Below are 15,561 nucleotides of genomic sequence, written 5' to 3' on the forward strand. Positions count from 1 at the left end.
GTTGATATTCAGTGCCAGGCACACATGGCTAAGTGGGTTAAAATTTAAGCTGTTTTAAATTAACCTGCTTAGCTATGCGGGTCCTGGCACCGAACACTGCTGGCATTCACATAACCCCAACTCCTCTCTAATGCCACCTCCAGTGCTGCCTCTGACCTGCCCACTTTTTGTTGGGTGGTCAGTGGTGATAGTGGCACTGTCTGGTGGTAAACGTCCAAGAAATCATCACTGTGCCCATATATTTTAAAAATAGTCATTTATCTGACTGTAGACTCTTCATTGAGTCTCCGCACTTTTATGGGGACATTCACAGCAGCATTAGAGTCCAGCAGCAACATTAAAGAAGACACTGAGACTCACTGAAATTTCTACAATGAGACAGTGACTATTTTTTAAATATACTGTATGGGCACGGTGATGATTTCTTGAACATTTAAAATGTTGTGAATATACACTACTGCTATATATCTTGGTAATATTTTTTGCTATTAAACACTTAGGGGGTCCTTTACTAAAGCTTAGCTCGAGTTATCTGCAGCAGGGTCCATAGGAAAAAAATGGGCCCTGCTGCAGATAACTCAAGCTAAGCTTTAGTAAAAGACCCCCTCAAATTATTTGCACTATAAGAGATAGCCCTATGAAAGATAAATTGATTGCAACCTATTTGTAGCAGTTAGGTTGTAAAGTGAATGACATACAATCCTGAGGGCTTGCTCTGTTTATATATTTTTGATATATTTTTTGACATATATTTACTCATTTGAGTCATCATTGTGTTGAAAGCTGTTAGTCTTACTCTAGTCCTGTCATGAGGGTTTTGGTTATATTTGTCCAGTGTTTATGAACTTATTGTTTTGGTTGGTCTCTCTCTGATGTCAATTATGATGTTACTATGTTCACTGTTTATCAATAAAAGTCATTCAGAGTGTTACCACATGTGTAGTAGTTAACATTTATTGATTTAAAAGTGTGGATTGTTTTTGCTCATGTGGATTTAATATGTTTGATGTTCCATGTGTGTCTGCAGCAACATAGCCTGCACAACCCTACTATATAAGGGGCCCTTTTACAGGACTATTTCTGGCCCAACGTGGCCGCCCTGAGCGGCACAATTTCCCAGGGAAAAGGAAAACTCCTGCAAATGGCTTGCACGGTGCTAACCCAGCAGTAATCGTGCATCGCCGCTCGCTGCCCAGTTACTGCTGGGTTAGCACAGGAGCCCTTCTCACCACCTCAATGGCTGGTGGTAAGGGCTCCCCACCGCATGACCATGTGGTAAGAGTTATCTCACCGTGTTGCCATTTTTGGGGGAGGAGGGCTTTTACTGGCTGCGGAAAAAACGGCCCCCTCCATTAGCACAGGGCCCTTTTCCCACAGTTTGGAAAAAGGGCCCCTTAGTCTGTCAAGTTGCCTCTTCTGATCACCATCAGGGGTGTTTGAATGAGGGGGCTGCAAGGCTGATAGGGATGGCTAAGAACAGAGCTAGGGTATAAGAGGCAGCCAAAGACACACCTAGTTAGACAGAGATGACACCTAAGCAATCAAATAACTCTCAAGTCTCTTCCAGCAGCCAGTAACACAAGCGCCAGGTCCAAAAATAAGAGGCTTGACCTTTGTCTGTAATTTATAACAGGTGCAGGTGCAGGTGCTGATGTCTAGATTTTCTGCTCTTAACATGTATAGGCTGCGCAGAATATGATACAGATGTGTATTCCTCAGCGCCTCAACATACCTCTTTTTAAAACGTGCATATACTGACGTGCCCAGTGTATCCATGTGTAGACCATAACCATTCTAAGATTGTGATGTGGATTTCCATGTGGATATCTTTTCTACATGTAAGTGCTGACATTTCCACATGAAATCACACATAGGACTTCTAAAATAAAGGCCAAAGTCTTCTGAAAAGAAATTATCAAAACAAAATCATCAGCATATGAAAAAAAATGAGGTGTTCAGTTCTTACAGCCCATGACTAACTGAACTTAAAAAGATATCACACATTTGAAAGAATGCAAACAGAAGGAATTTATCAACTGATGTTAAAATTAAGATATTTTACTCCAGTGCGGTTACAAGCAATGAATACTGAGATACTGGACACATGTTGGGGGGCTTCTTATCTTGATTTACTTTTCTGACATAAAGATTTGATACTGTATTCATTGCTCATTTTAGTTTGGCCCACTGTTTCCCACTTCACGTCCCTCCTCTCACATTACCAGTTTTTCCATAAGCTACTTGCCCAAATTCAAGATCACACGCACAAGTTTATCAGCATATTGGAAGGGCGTTTTATGAAAGTCAATTTCTACATTAAGTAGGCTTTATGCATAGAAACAACTTTCAAAATTATTCTTTTACTTATCTATGTGAGATTAGAGACTAGGAATGACCAGAGCGATGAGCCAAGGCAAGCAACACAAGCTTTTATTTGCTACATTACTTTGGATCACACGTGTTGATATAGATCTCCAGCCAGGACCAGTGCTTGCAGTTTGTCATTTTCAGCATTTTGCTTCTATTGGCTTTTTTCCCACACTAATGATGAAGGCATAGGCCGAAACATGGACTGTGTTGAGTCCATGCTGCAGTGAAGCTTGTCACTCCTATCCTTGTGCTGCCTTCAAGCAAATGGTGTTTATTTTATTTTATTTTATTCTATACAATAAAACCTTGTACTGTTTGCCTTGGCTCATTGCTCTGGCCTTTCCCACTCTTTTGCTTACTTTTGCTGTTCCCTGTGGGATTGCTTTGTTTTCCTTTGTTGTTGGAGATTAGAGACCAGCCCATAATTTGTTCAAACATTTTTATCTAAAGTAGATTTATCAGTATTGGGTTGTAGAATTGAGTATAAACCTTCATTCAGAGATGAGTTTATCATCATACTTAGTCAATTGACGCACTCACTGCCAACTACATTGATTACCTAAGAAGGCATAGGTTGAGGAATGTTATAATTGGTTTAACTTTTTCAATATCAAATCTACTGTTTGATCCATTTTGAATGGGTCATAAATGTATTTACACGGTGAAGGAAATTTTTATCCATTGCCTTCCAAGATATAATTTATTAGAAAAAGAATTTGCATTTATCTCTGGCACATTCTTTCCACATTATTAGTCAGGATTCAATGAAAGGTGTTGGTCTCCTAACATTCTTTCCACATTATTCAAGATTCAATGAAACGGGTTAGTCTCCTAACTAAAACTATAACTTTTTGAAAGCTTTTATTTAAAAAAAAAATCCATCTTATATTGCTTTATCATTTGGAGATCTTGATAACAGCTTTTCAGATGATCCCAGCAGAGAATCCTGCATCTGGAAATATCCATAGAATTTCAGCAGGTCCTTTGCTTTGAAGTTTAGAACAATGCAGTTGCCTGTTATTGGCCATTACTCAGCAGAACATTAAGAGCTTTCTATTGCTTAAACCAGGCAGCCTGCCCAGTACCATTCAACATCTTCACACTGAACCAGCAGGAACTACTTTCAAGGCAGCAGGAGGCTATTCTTTGTTTTAACTGGCTGCAGGAGACTTTTCATTTTCCTACTTGAAACTGTTCTGCCAAGAATATAATCATTGAGGCATGACTTAGAGTTGTATATAAATTCTTCAAGGGTCCCTTTTTTACTGTTCTATTCTGTTACACTTTGAACATTATAGTTCCTCCTTGTTGGTTGGCTGTTCTCTTCCAACAGTGGACCTTATGTGGTACAGAGCCAATCTATCTGTTATCTGTAAGAATGTCTAAATTTCAATAAGCCCAGTTTCCAGTGGATTATTTAGAATTATTTAAACGAGTTCTAAATTCTCATGGGTGTCTGGAGTTCCAGACTATCGTGTTACTCAAATCTTTAGTAAGGATCTGCACTCACACCTATTACAGATTTTCATGTATGGGCGTGAAGCTCAATATGGCCTGTCAAGGTCAGGATGTTCACATTTTCCTACCTATTTTACATAGCCCCACTGAATGTAGTGCTTTCTGTGAAATATGTATAGGGCAGTGTACCTAGGGACCAGAACATAAGGAGTGAACCTGGAAAGCTAGGGTTCAAATCCTGCTGATGCCCTTATATCTTTGGGCAAATCACTTCTATCTCCATTATCTCAGCTATAAACTTAGGGGCCTTTATAACAAACAGCGGTAGAAAGTGGCCTTAGCATTGCCCTTACGTGGGCCATTCCCGCACGATAAGGCCACTTTTGCCATTGGCATAAATGGCCTAGGGGCCCTTTTACTAAGCCACATAGGTGCCTATACATGCTCAACGTGCACCAATCCTGAGTTACCACCTGGCTACCGCGTGGCCTGGGCGGTAATTTCATTTTTTACGTGCATCCACTATGCACGTCGGAAAATATAATTTACCGGCACGCAGTGAAAACCAGGTGGTAATCGGCATTGTACGTGCGTTGACTATTACCTCCCAGTTAACGTGTGAGACATTACCACTAAGTCAATGGCTGGCGGTAAGGTCTCAAACTCAACATGGACGTGCGCCAATTTTGATTTTGCCGCATATCCAGTTTGGGCAAAATAAAAAAAAAGGCCTTTTTTACAGGCGCACTGAAAAATGGATCTGCGCACATCCAAAACACGTGCCTATACTAGCACAGCCCATTTTTCAGCACACCTTAGTAAAAGGACCCCCTAGTTCTCAATTATTCTTATTAATGGCCACACGCTAATTGTCCCATTAGCATGTGGCCATTAACACGTGAGCCCCTACCACCATCTATTATGAAAGTGGTAGAGACTCACACACCAAACCTGCACTAATCAGTTTGCGCTCATTAATGCCCATACACTAATTAGGGCAGAACACGCCATTCTCTACCCCCAGTGCTAAAAATTCAATTTTATTTTTTAGCACTTGGGTAACACACACACATCCCAAAATTACAGTGGGATGTCTCAGCCCACCCCACATTAAGCCATTTTTTTGCAGCAGTAAGCACAGGTTAGTGCTTACAGTAACTTTCTGAAAGATCCCCTTATATTTTAAGCCCCTTTAACATAGGAAATACCAATTCTATGTGAATAAAGCTTTCCTGTAGTGATCAACCAAAAGGCTAAATCTTGTTTTCTTGAAAAGATGGGCTTAATATATGTGAATTAAAATAAATATATCAGCAGTAGGGCATGTGGGATGTCACCAGGGTGTGCGTATGCATGTTAGCGCATGTGCATACCCTGCCAGTGAGGGATAGATATGGGGCAAAGAATGGGAGAGTTCCTAATTCTATATTGAGCATTAAAAGGTGCCCAATTACATACTCAAATATCAATAGAGTCAGTTATCCACATAACTGAATTGGCTAATTGGCACTAAATTGACATTTAATTAGTGCCAAGTAGAAATGATTGGCAATAACAAGCACTAATTGGCACTAATTTGTAGTTACATAAGAAATAACTAATTTAAGCCCCTATTCAGTAAACCTAGAGCTCCTTTTACAAAGTGGCGATAAGCCAAACATGGGCTTACCACACGCTAATCTGGAGCTACCGCCAGTCCAACGCGGTCGCCGTTGATAATTCCAGCCCTGACACATGTCATTTCCTCTGCTATGGAAAATCAGTCTGTATTTTTTAGCATGTTGCTAACTCAACAGTAATCGTGCAGAACCATACACTACCCGGTTACCACCAGGTTAGCATGGTAGCCCTTATTGCCACCTCAATGGGTGGCAGTAAGTGCTCCCCCTTGCATGACATTTGGAAAGAGCAATCTTACTGCATGGCCATGGCTATTTTCAGCCTTTTTTTACCCACTGCAAGAAAAATGGCTTAAGCACGTGGCAAAAATGCCCCCCCCCCCCCACCACTTGCACATGGCCCTTTTTATCGCAGCTTGGTAAAAGGACTCCTTAGTACCTAATTTCTATGGTGCTCAAATGCAATGGGGCGTGACCTGGGAGCAGGGACATAGCCAGACTTCGGTGGGAGGGGGGTCCAGAGCCTGAGGTGAGGGGACACATTTTAACCCCCCCTGGCGCCACCAACCACCCCGCCATTGCTGACCCCCCTGCCGCCACCACCACCAACAACTTTGCCCTCTGCTGACGACCCTCTCGACCCCCTCCCGCCGCCAACCCTCCCACGTGGTCAGAATTCAAGGTGTGGGAAGGATCCGAATGAGAAGGAGCAACAGACAAGCCAAGAAGCAACAGATAAGCTAAGTAATCTGATGCATAGGAAACTTAATATTTATTCAATAATTGAGCAAAATTGAGATAACATTGAAATAGAACTAAAGAAGATAAGAGGTTTTTGACTGATGATGAAGCAGTCCAGCCCCCGAAGCTAAAATTAGAGCTGGGGGCTTCTCGAGGCATTTTTTCCTCTACAACACGTATAATATTTAAGCATTGCATGCTATAATCTTACAGGCTTATACTCACTATATAGATTCTCCCATTTTTCTAGATATTCATTTTATAAGTAGTACCATGTAACTTTCTTGAGTGTCCCCTAGTCTTTGTACTTTTTAAAAGAGTAATAAATCAATTTACACTTACTCGCTCTACACCACTCAGTATTTTGTAGACCTCTATCATATCCCCCCTCGGCCATCTGTTTTCCAAGTTGAAGAGTCCTAACCTCTCAAGCTTTTCCTCATATCAGAGGAGTTCCATCCCCTTAATCATTTTGGTCACCCTTCTTTAAACATTTTCTAATTATGCTAAATATTTAAGAATTGGAGTCCAGAATTGCACATAATACTTAAGGTGTGGTTGCACCATGGAGTGTTACAGAGGCATTACAATCTCATTGGCTTATTTTCCATCCCTTTCCTAACAATTCCTAGCATTCTGTTTTTTTGGCTGCCGCCACAACTGGACAAAAGATTTAGCATATTGTCCACGATGACACCTAGATCTTTTTCTGGATGCTGATTCCTAGGGTAGAACCTAGCATCAAATAACTGATTTGGATTATTATTTACAGCTAGTAAAAAAGGCCCGTTTCGGTATGAAATGAAACAGGCGCTAGCAAGGTTATCCCTCTCACCCTCCCTCGCTCTCTCCCTCTGTCCCTTCCAAGTCCCACAGCCCCCTTTCTTCCCTTCCGATTTCCAGGCCCTCCATCCCTCTCTCTCCTTCCCTTAGTCCCTCCCCGAGTTCCAGTCCCCCCTCCCCTCTGTCTCACAGACACGTCCTTGCGATGCCTCCACCCGCAGCCCTCCCCTCCTCGACACTGGCCCCGCCCATCCCCCTACGTGCATGTCACCCCCCCTCCAAAATCGCCAACCCCCCTCTGCTACCCTCCCCTCCCCCTCTCTTACCGGGGTCCCGGCGGCAGCAGTGAAGAGCCTCGCAAGTCTGCTGCCTTCCCTTCTCTTCGCTCTCAGCTCTGACTCTGGTTGCGCCCTTGGTAAAAGGACTCCTTAGTACCTAATTTCTATGGTGCTCAAATGCAATGGGGCGTGACCTGGGAGCAGGGACATAGCCAGACTTCGGCGGGAGGGGGGTCCAGAGCCCGAGGTGAGGGGACACATTTTAGCCCCCCCTGGTGCCACCACCCCTCACCTGTTCTCTGTGGTCTCCAACAGTAATCTTTGCCAAGAAGAATTTTTCTACTTCCTGGAAACCTAATACTTCCTTTGTAGCCTTGCAAGAGGGCATTGGTTGATGTCATCACTTCCTGTATGAAAGTATATAAAGAAGTTCCTGACTCCCAGCCAATGCCTTTGTAAAAGGTCATCTAGTAGTATCTAGTGTGTGTTGCTGCCTTGTTCCTGTTTGTTTCCAGCTCCAGCTCTAGCCCTGCCTTCCAGCTTCAGCCTTGTCTTCTGTTCCAGTTTGTCCTGATTCAGGCCTGTCCCATAGTGCCTACTCCAGTCTGTTTCATACCTAGCCTGGGTGATTCACTTGTTGCCAGTCGGAGCCTAGCTAACCCCTCCCGAGCTGTGACAATATAATTTTAGTTTCTCAAAGTAACTTCTAATGCTCGCTGTAGTACTTGTAGCTTCTTTCTGGAGTTCATAAGATGTACTCAGATCATGTGGTTTACGGTTTGTTATTCCTGTGCTCCAAAATTTATGTGGGGCAAACATCAAGAGGTTTTCATGTGCACATGAATGAACACAGGAGTACTATTAACAGATAGTGCACTGACATTCCTTTGGCTCCACATTGTATTAATGCTGAACATGAGTTTTTTTGTATTACAATGTGTTATTATTGATCAGGTTAAACCTAATGTGAGAGAAGGGGATTGAAAACATAGGTTATTTCAATGTGAACACTGAATTTTTCAGTTAAAATCTCTAGAGCTGATTGGGTTGAATGTTAAGATTGAATGGATACATTTTTTCTGATTTTTTTTTCTATTTTCAAATGTGTGGGTATGTTAAAGAGATTTGTTTTGACATTAAACCTTTATTTGTTTATTAGTTCCTGACTGGTGGTTTTGAAATGATGGTGTCTTATAGAAAGAGTGGCACAAGAACATAAGAATAGCCATACTGGTTTAGACAAATGATCCATCTAGCCCAGTATCCTGTTTCCAACAGTGGCCAATCCAAGTCACAAGTACCTGGCAGAAACCCAATTAGTAGCAACATTCCATGCTACCAGCGGCTTCCTCCATGTCTATCTCAATAAAAGACTATGGACTTTTCCTTCAAGAGCGTGTCCAAACCTTTTTTTAAACCCAGCTATGCTAACTGCTGTTACCACATCGTCCAGCAGCAAGTTTCAGAGCTTATCTATTCTTTGAGTGAAAACATATTTCCTCCTATTTGTTTTAAAAGTATTTCCATGTAATTTCATCCAGTGTCTCCTGGTCTTTGTACTCTTTGTTGCTGCCAGGTTGTGAGAATCACGCAGAAAATTTAGCTGAAGTGAGGAAGTATTTTAAACAAATTTTTAATCGTTTAAAAATTTTGATGAAGAGCTTTACTGATATGAACTTTCTAATTTTTTTTTTTTTGCAGTATGGTCTTTTCAGTCCCTAAAGCAGATTACCAAAACATATTGGACTGAATTGGACTAAAAGCCACATGAACGCTGATTTTGCAAAGATAAGTTTTCTGTTATTGTGTTTGAATAGTCTAAGGAAGTTTTTTAGTTGATGATAGAGAACAGCAGTGAAATGTACATTGACACCAGTATGCTCTGAAGCTTTTCCTCCTTCAGTTGTAAACATTTATAATATTTTGTTGTTTTGGGTTGGAACATTACCCAGCTAACTAACATGTTATACTTACCGTGTGCTAACTAGCTAATTCACAATTTACTCAGGAGCACTTAGCACATCCTAACTAAGAGGCAGTAAGTGGTCCCATGTTAACTCTGAGCAGGTTCAACATGCTAATGGAAACATTAATGCGTGACCTGTAATAAAAAATACTGGGAATGCCCATTCTTTATTCCCACTCTTTAAAATGCCTTAAGCCCAAAACTTAACACACTTTAGTAAAACGGCTCTATTGTGTTGGTTTTCTATGCATTATAAAAGTCGTGGGTACATCTTTTTATAGCTAGTCCTTGCTATATTCGGACCATTTCTTGCTGCTTATAATTTATTTTATATATATCACAGGTAAGTACTGATCATTATTATTAAGGCATCACATTAAGAGATATAGGTGAGAGAGTTTTGTATGTCTATGACTGGCATTTTTAAAGCACAGTTGAGTGAAAATGCTTTGGTAAGGTTCTGAGGTGTTTTCCTTCTTTTAGGGGCCCTTTTACTAAGGTGTGTAGACGCCTACGTGAAATTAGAACTACTGCCCAGCTACCACGTGCCTCAGGCAGTAATTCAAATTTTTACGCACATCCAATACGCACAGCAGAAAATATTATTTTCTACTGTATGGCGCTAAACGAGCGGTAATCAGCAATGTATGCATGCTGACAATTACTGCCCGGTTAACGTGTGAGACCTTACCGCTAAGTCAATGGCTGCCGGTGCAGCAGTTCTGACACAGCCCATTCACTTTGAATGGGCTGTGTCTGCATTGCCGTGCAGCTTCGTAAACAGGGGGGTATTTATGAAAGTTCTCTCATGTTTGTTTATATTTATGTGTATAGACCACTGATGCAGGCACCACATCGAAACATGAGCTGTGTCTCGTCCTTCAATAAAATTTGCTTCCTTCAATTCTGAGCACCACCTTTCTGTTCTATCTGCCTCCCACTACACTTCTCTCTGTTTGGTAAGTATTTATATCCACCCAATTCACTAATGGTTCTAAGGAGTTTTACAAAATAGTATAAAAACATTTTGAGACATGCAGAATTATAAAACATATAAAAATAATAATTCAAAAAATCTCCATAAATTAATATCCAGGCAGTTAAAAGGTAAATTAAAGTATCAAATCAGTCAGTAGTCACAACTTTAATGTAAATGCTTGTTCAAAATAATGTGTTATCACCTTCTTTCGAAAATCATGCAGATTAATTTGTAATCTAATATTATGAGGTAAAGAAATCTAATTGTATGAACCTGATATAACACCTGACTATTTTTGCTGCATTCCACAGGTAGTCAATGTGAAAGTCTGATCTATTTGTAAAAATAATTTTCAAAACATCATTCCACGTTATTATACAAAATTGTACTTGTTGCAAATATGGTATAAATAATTCCTAGGCCTTAAGGAGGTGATTCTATACATGGCGCCTAAAAAAAAATTGGCACTGAAATCAGTGCCGACTAAGTGTATTCTATAATTGGCACCTAGATTTAGGAGCCAATTATAGAATATGATTAGTTGATATTTCAGCACCAATATCTGTGAGCATCCATTTATGCAAATGAAAACTTGGTGTAAATCAGATCGCGTAGATTTAGGCAAAAATAAATATATGGATTTATTGTTAAAGATGGAGGTAGAGTTGCCAACTAGATCCAGATTTGTCTGACAGGGTTGATCCAGACCTAGGCTTACCCTAATGTATACAGGGACTTGAAATCTTGCTTTTCTTAGCGAATCCAATAGAGAAATCAGAACCATAAGTCCCTGCATGCAGTGGGGTAAGCTCAGGACCAGATCAACCCTGTCGGGCAAATCTTGATATAGCTGGCAACCCTAGATAGTGTGAGAAGGAAGAGGCTGTCTTACCCTGGTTAGACCCCTAGAGGGCGCTGTTCCCCTAAAATGTCCAGGGAGAAGGGCTGGGTGAGTCACTAAGGGGATGTATAGCTGGAGGTCGCTAGGACCGAGGAGAGTCCTGGGGATAGAAACAGGTGCAGCAGGTTATGGGCTGGGTCCTGTTGGGCCATTATCCACTTAATACCCCACCTGAGTTGTGAGGGAGAGAGGAGAGCTAGCAGCTGAAGAAGAGAGCTGGTAGCTGAAGCAGGGGGATCCCCGTGAGAAGTACTGGCTGAGCCCTTTGGACTGGTGGTGAACTGTGTGCAAAGCAAGGAAGCTGGCTGGGGTAAAAAGGCCCTAGAGTGTCAGGTATAAGAAGTGTGTGTTACAAGGAAGGACTGGGTGTCCATGTTACAAGGAAGGACTGTGTGTCCAGGTGTTTAAGCTGGAAGATTGAACTGAGTAGGAAGAAATGTTTAAGCTGGAAGAACTGTTTAAGCTTGTAAAAGTGTTTTAAGCTGGAAGAGGTGTGCCCCAGGAAGCGGGAATAAAAGATTTGTATGAGAAATATCCTATTGGTGAGACCTGACTATGTTTGCCTTGTGAGAACCAGGTCACCCCGAGTAGAAAGGGGTAGTAGACTATTTTGCATAAAATCTGCATACTGAGAACCAGCTCACCCTGAGTGAAAGAGGGACCTGGGATCCTGAGGTGGGAGCTTCATCTTCACAGTAGCCTTATAGTCAGAATAGACATGCACAAATAATCTGCGAGTGTGAGGCGTACTGGAGGCTTTACAGGAGCAGAATGTAGCAGTACTTATTCAAAAAGTTTGTCATCACTTCCTAGCAGTGGGAGACTCATGAGCGGACATCACCTGAGAGAGTACATCAGGCCCTGGGTCCCAAGCCTTCTGACCAATCTTGGGACATTATGTTCTTATTGCCTGTTTTCTCAGGTTTCCCCATAAGAAGTGAGTTTTGCAAGCTGTGAGGAAAGTGGGGCATATTATGATGGAGGGCACTAAAGTAGAAATTTTTGCAGATCTTTCTACAATAACATTGCACTGAAGGAGAGAGTTCCAAAGGATTGCACACTGCTTGTTGACAAATAATGTACTCTATCAGTGGCATTATCCTTTTGGACTTTCATTTGCTCTCAACAATAAGCTCCATTATGTCTTGACCCCATTGGAAGTGCAGCAACTGCTATACATGGCTAAAATATGGAAAGAGAATCCACCATGTGGATGCAACGAGTCGGCCTTTGCCTGTCCATTCATCATTCAGCGTTGGCATCGGGGAGACCAGAAACATAATTTGCAATGTAATCTGGACATTGCTGCTCTCCCTGATCAGCCAGACTGATGGGAGAAGAATAAGTTTCTTTCTTAAATGCAATGGTTATGGACTGTGCAAAAAAACTAACTTTTTGGTCTGTTCAGATATTTAGTTGTGCTGGCCCTGTAGAGGGTTGGAGATTATATTAGATTGATCTGCTGGCCAGAGTTTTCATAGTATCTTAGGCAAGCTATTTTGCTTCATGGTTTTCTTGTTTTATTAAGTTTGACTTTCAAGGTGAATTGTGTTATTTTCCCCTACTTTGGAGGAATAATGGAGAAGGAGTAATTTGGAGTGGACATCAATCCTCCTGATTATATGAAATGCCCAACCTGTGATGGGGAGGGGAGGGGTATGGTTGAGGTTTGGAGAGGGTAGGGAAGAGGTGGGAGGAGGAGTAGGTATGGGTAAGAGGGTATTGGAATTTAGACTGGTTGGGAAGGAATTTGGAGGGGGAATGGGTGGTGTTGGGTGACTGGATCTTTGTTGGTGAGAGGGGTAGTTCAAAGAAGGGATATGAGAAATAATGAAATTGGAATTTATATTGTCCAATGTCATCTCCACGGATTTGTGCTTCCATGATTGTTCAAGGCTCGAGTTTGCTTCGTTAAAGACAGCTCTATTTTAAAGAGACTGATAGGCTGCATATGTCTATTGGTTTTGATCAGGAGACTCATTTCCTGCCTAAATGTGAAAAGCTCTTTAAGCATAAAAAATACTGGGATATCTTTTTTGCCTAAGAGTAAAAGCCAGGATGCAACTGTTTTTGAGAAAGCAATATCACTTGATGTTTGTGATATTTGTACAAGATAAAGAAGGAAGGTACTTTCTACTTAAAGTGCTCATTGGGGGCCAGCTGTATACCCTGATTAATATCTATGCCCCAATCAATGATCAGGGTTTGTTTTTTGGAATGCTCAACCAACTTCTTGTTGAGAAAGCTGAAGGTAGACTGATAATTGGAGGGGATTTTAACATAAACCTGAATATATCGAAGCATAATTCAACTAGAGTGGTGGACTATGCTAAAACATAGAAAACAGTTACATACTGGTTGGGATTTGATTGATGTATAATGTTTCCACCACCCCTTAGATAGGGATTATACATACCACCCCTGGGTATATGATTCCTATTCTAGGAATGATATGTGGTTGGTAGGGAAAGATATGTTGCCTTTGGTGTGTACATCTAGCATAGAATCCCTGGTTTGGTCATATTACGCTAGAATTAGTATCACCATACCAATGTTTGAGAAGCCTAAGGGCAGTAGATACTGGCAGCATGATGACAGCATATTTCTAGATCCCCAAATATACTTTAAATTGAAAAAGATTTGAAAGAATACTTGAATTTAATGATGTGGCTGAAATTACACCTTCAATATTCTTGGAAGGTTTGAATGTGGTGCTCAGATGCAAGTTAATAGCTTTAGGGGCTCATTTTAAAAACAGAAACATATCCAAGAATGGGCACCAAGCGGCAGATGGACATTTTTCTTGCAAAAATGACCAAATCGCTATGCTTGAAACATGTTTTTAAGAAGTTTTTCCATGTAGTTCATCTGCAGTGTGTCCAAATCAGAAGGGGGTGTTTTGGGGGTGGGATTTAGGTGTTCCAACAACTTCAATTTTTTTTGCCATAATGGAACAAAGCAAAAACATCCAGGGCTAAAAATTGGATGTTTTGGTCTGGACCTGTTTCAATAATGACTAAGTTATAAAAAGGTGCCATAAATGACCAGATGACCACTGGAAGGATTAAAGCATGACCCCCTTTACATCCCAGTGGTCACTGACCCCTGACCCCCCCCCCTAAAAAACAAAAAACAAAATGTGAAAGAAACCTATGTGGCTACAGTAGGTTTTTGGTGGTTTTAGAGGGCTCACACTTTCCACCACAAGTGTAACAGAGTGGGAATGGGCCTTTGTCCCCCTTCTCTACAGTGCACTGCATTGACCACTAGGTTACTAATAGGACTGGCCATTACATCTGATGCTGTCATAGAGGCTGGTCTGTACTAAGGCCCATTCCCACTCTGTCACACTTGTGGTGGAAAGTGTGAGCCCTCTAAAACCACCAAAAACCTACTGTAGCCACATACAGGTGACACCTGCAAACATAAGGGCTATTGTAGTGGTATATAGTGAGGTACAGAAGACTTTTTGTGGGCTCACCATACAATATAAGGAAGTAATGGTGTGATATGTACCTGGGACCTTTTATGTGAAGTCCACTGCAGCACCCTTTAGGGTGCCCCACTGCTCTGCTGGGATGTCTGTGATACCAGTGTACTAAGAATACTGGCCTGCCAGACATGTCAATGGCTTGTTTTCCCTTGGATATTTTTTTAAATGATCACAAAAGAAAAAAAGACATCTAAAAATGTCTAGGAAATGGTCAGTTTCAAAACAGAGACAGAGACGTTTTCAGGTTCAAAAATGGCCATGCTCGCCACTTGATTTTTGGAAGTTTTTGGCAAAACATCCAAAGTTGGATTTAGATATCATATCGAAAATGCCCCTCCACATGTCTCATAATTGCCAAGACACTCTTGAGGCAGCAGCTGTACCAATTAGAATAAGCCCATAAATCGAGGGGGGGGGGGCATCAAGACCTGCTGTATCAAAAAGATAAATGCTTCTCAGAGCTTCAAGAATTGGATTCGAAGGAAATTAGTATAAAGCTGCAATCTTTAAAGCAGGAATACTTTGAAACAGCTGGGAAATTATTGGCCTATAACTTAAAGACATATAACATCCACAAACCAAGGGAATCACTCAATCACATAACTTATATAATAATGTGCATACACAATGTAATCTTTTAAAATTAAACACTTAAGAGCCTCAGAAATAACTCACTCATGCAGCTTACCAGAAAGCTAGTAGCTAAAGAGGGTGGACAAGATTTCTTTCATTCATCGGGTCCTTCACACTGCAAATGCAAACCAAATCCCTTAACCCACTTTCCTTTCTCAAAAAACAATGTGGAAGAGCAAAGAAACTTAGGGAGTCTTTTATTAAAACTTAGCTCGAGTTATCTGCAGCAGGTCCCATTTTATTCCTATGGGCCCTGCAGATTACTCAAGCTAAGCTTTAGTAAATGACCCTCTTAGGGCCCTATTTACTAAGCCGTGTTATAGGCACGTTAGCGTCTTTA

The sequence above is a fragment of the Microcaecilia unicolor genome, chromosome 2 (assembly GCF_901765095.1).
Source record: "Microcaecilia unicolor chromosome 2, aMicUni1.1, whole genome shotgun sequence".
Lineage (NCBI taxonomy): Eukaryota > Metazoa > Chordata > Amphibia > Gymnophiona > Siphonopidae > Microcaecilia > Microcaecilia unicolor.